Consider the following 3,714-nt stretch of genomic DNA (forward strand, 5'->3'; position numbering starts at 1 on the left):
GATAGTCTTCAATGTCTTCATCAGTGACTTGGACGAGGGAGTGAAGTGTACTCTATCCAAGTTTGCGGATGTTACAAAACTGTGGGGAGAAGCGGACACACTGGAGGGCAGGGAACAACTACAGGTAGACCTGGACAGGTTGGACAAATGGGCAGAAAACAATAGAATGTAATTTAACAAGAGAAATGCAAAGTGCTGCACCTAGTGAGGAAAAATGTCCAGCACACCTACTGCCTAGGAAGTAACCTGCTCAGTAGCATGGAAGTGGAAAGGGATCTCAGGGTCCTAGTGGACTCCAAGATGAACATGAGTCGTCAGTATGACGAAGTCAACAGAAAAGCTAACTGCACTTTATCATCCATCAGCAGATGCATGACAAACAGAACCAAGGAGGTGATACTTCCCCTCTATCGGGCACTGGTCATTCCAGTTGGAATACTACGTGCAGTTTTGGGCACCACACTTCAAGAGGGATGTGGATAACCTGGAGAAGGTCCAGAGAAGGGCCCTCATATGGTTAAGGGCTTGCAGGCCAAGCCCTACGAGGCGAGACTAAGGCAACCTGGACCTCTTCAGCCTCCGCAAGAGAAGGTTGAGAGGTGATGTTGTGGCTGCCTCTAAATTCATCATGGGGGTGCAGAAGGGAATTGTTGAGGCTCTACTCACCAAGGTGCCCCTGGGGGTCGCAAAAATAATGGCCATATGCTAGCAGACAGCAGATTTAGACTGGACATTACGCGGAACTTCTTCACAGTTAGAGTGGCCAAGGTATGGAATGGGTTCCCAAGGGAGGTGGTGCCCTCCCCCACCCTGGGGGTCTCCCCTACCCTGGGGGTCTTAAAGAGGAGGTTAGATAGTCATCTGGCTGGAGTCATCTGAACCCAGCACTCTTTCCTACCTATGCAGGAGGTTGGACTCAATGATCTATTGAGGTCCCTTCCAACCCTAACATCTATGAATCTATCTCATCTGTGTGGCTTTTGATACCAGGGTGGCTCTGGGGACTGCACCTAGACAGGCTGGAAAGTGGTCCAAAAGCACTTTATTTTCCCTCCCCTCTGATCCAAGCTGTGGGGAAGTCCATCTGGCACTGGCTGGTTCCAGTTCTCATGGCACAGGCACTCACTGTATCAGCCCCTCAGGGCAACCCTCAACCTCTTTCCTGCAATGATGGCCCCAGACCTGCCACTCTCACCCAACTCCTGAAAGCTAAGCAAACCTTCCCCCTTTTCTTCAGGCTTCATATCTGTGTGGAAGGCCAGTTTATGATGGCCAGTATGGTGGATTTAGGGTGGGCAGCTGAACATCTGCAGAGCACATGAAAGATGTTCATATGAGGTGCAAAGAGATGCTACATGCTCTGGCCATATTCTGAGCTCAGATTTTGCACTGCAGATTTCTGGCAACAGGGGCTAGAGTACTGGCAAGAGGAATGAATTGGGAGATGTAAGGGGGAAATGGATAGGTTGTGGGCTTCTTACACCCAGGGTGCTGAGTTGCTTCAAATGGCCACCTACTGTTTGGAGGAGCCATAGCAGAACTGAGTCACAGCACCAGGATAAGGAGTTAATGCATGTGGTTATGGACCACTGGTGGTGCTCCTATATGCCCTAGCCCCCTAAATTGTTCCAAGCCAGTCCTGAAGGGGCACAGGAGTGCTCAGAATGGGGGTTGAGAGCACAGCCCACCAGCCCACTGGACCAGGTGCTTCCTGGGGCAGCTTCTGGCAGAAAAGCCTGGTGACTCCTGACTCATCCACCAACTATCCAGGAGGCCCAGGATGGAGCTGTTCTGCTTCCCATGGCCCTGCTCCTGGCCTGGGTCCTACTACAGGGGAGGGGCACAGCTTGGTGGGGTTAAGCAGCCCCCAACTCAGGTCAGCTCCCTGACATGAGCCCAGTGTGTTGGTGAGGTACGTGCATCCATGGTCCTTCAAGGGAGAGGCATGGCCCAAGGCACTGATGGGTTGGGGGTCCCATGTGGGAGAGCCAGGAGTTCTCAGCCCCTGCTTTGGTGATGCCTCTCAACCTGCAACCTCCTCCTGCTCTGGCCCAGAAGCCACCTCCCAACCTGCAGCTGTCTCAGACAGGCATTGGATCCAGAATCACACATCGAACTCCTACACAGAGAAGTCCCTGATCTTGACTCGGGGCTCCTGAAAGTAGGGTGTCAGGTCAAAAGGCCCTACCCTGTGCCTCCCCCCAAAGTTTTCATGTTTGTTGAGTTCAGGCCCTGCAGCATTCCCTTTGACCCCAATCCCCCCCTCAGGTTCTGTCACCCATTTCTCAATTCCCACCCCCATCCTCCAAAGGTTTGCTCATATGTATTAATGGGGAGAAGGGACCAAAATTGAAACATGGGCAATGTTTAACAGGTTTTCTTTACTCAACACAATAAAAGTTTGGCAACCACAACATTTTAAACTGAGACAAGTCTCTTCCTCACACAAAATTCCCCCTAAGCCCAGTGTGTGCCCCTGAGGGAGTTTGGGGAGGCAGGAGGGGAGGGAAAGGGGGACAGTGCTCAGGCAGCCTGGGTTGTGGGCACTACCCGTGACACAGGGCCTGATGAGCCCAGGACTGGAGACTCTTGGCCTGGTTCCAGGGCAGGGACACTTGAAGCCTTCTGGTCCTACTTCACAGATATGGATAGACTGCTGCTATGTGAGGCTGGGGACAACTAACATTGGCAGAAGACTTGCCCTCTCCCTTACTGCTGTGATAGTCTACTTTCAGTGCCAGGCCCAGTCTGTAGTTGAAGTGCTCCTTCCAGTGGTCCAGTTGTCCCATGCACCAGGGCTGGAGAGGGTAGGCCAGGCTCCCAATGAGGATTAGGAGGGTGATGACATCACCAGTGATGAAATCAGGTACCGTGGGAGCATAGTGCCCACACTCCATCAGCCCAAGGAATAGGGAGTTGCGCAAGACACTGACATCATCCTCATCATCCGTGTGAAAGTCAGTGGCCCAGCCACATCCTAGGCACATGTGTTCTCTGTTGTGTGAGAGCACAGCCAGGACACCTAGGTTGTGTGCACATGTGCATATGTGTGAATGTGTGTGGCAGGGTGTGTTTGCAGGTGTTTGTGTTCTTGATGCCAGAGTTGTGTGTGTGTGTGTGTGTGTGTGTGCACGCATGTGTTTGTATGTAGAGGTGCATGCACACATGCACAAACCCACACACAGAACCCATGCATATGGGACACATGCACAATCCAGGTGTTTCTCACACACACACACGTGCGCGCACACACGCACACACACACACACACACACACACACACCAGGCATCCTGGATACATAGACTCACAGACAGAATCCAAGCATCCAGGACATACACCCAGACACCCACAAACACACCACACCACACACATGTGCACACACACAGAACTTAGGCATCCAGGACACAGATACATACATACATCACCCAAACCGGGTGTCTAGAACACATCCACACCCATACACTTACAAACACATCCCACCACACACATACCCTACACAAATTTGAGTGCTTAAAGTGAAGCTCAAAAATTAGAGCACTTCTGCCTTGGGTCTCTTGAAAACCTGTACTTAGCCCATGTTTAAACACCTGGGTGGAATTTAAAGCAGAAATTGTACAAAAGGAATTTAAGCTCTACTATGCTGCCTCTCTGGTTGATTGTGCCACTGAAATCTGTTACATCTTCCCTGTAATTTATTGCAGTTCCTCCTGTGT

Source organism: Gavialis gangeticus, unplaced genomic scaffold, assembly GCF_001723915.1.
Source record: "Gavialis gangeticus isolate Ggan-Ray unplaced genomic scaffold, GavGan_comp1, whole genome shotgun sequence".
NCBI lineage: Eukaryota > Metazoa > Chordata > Crocodylia > Gavialidae > Gavialis > Gavialis gangeticus.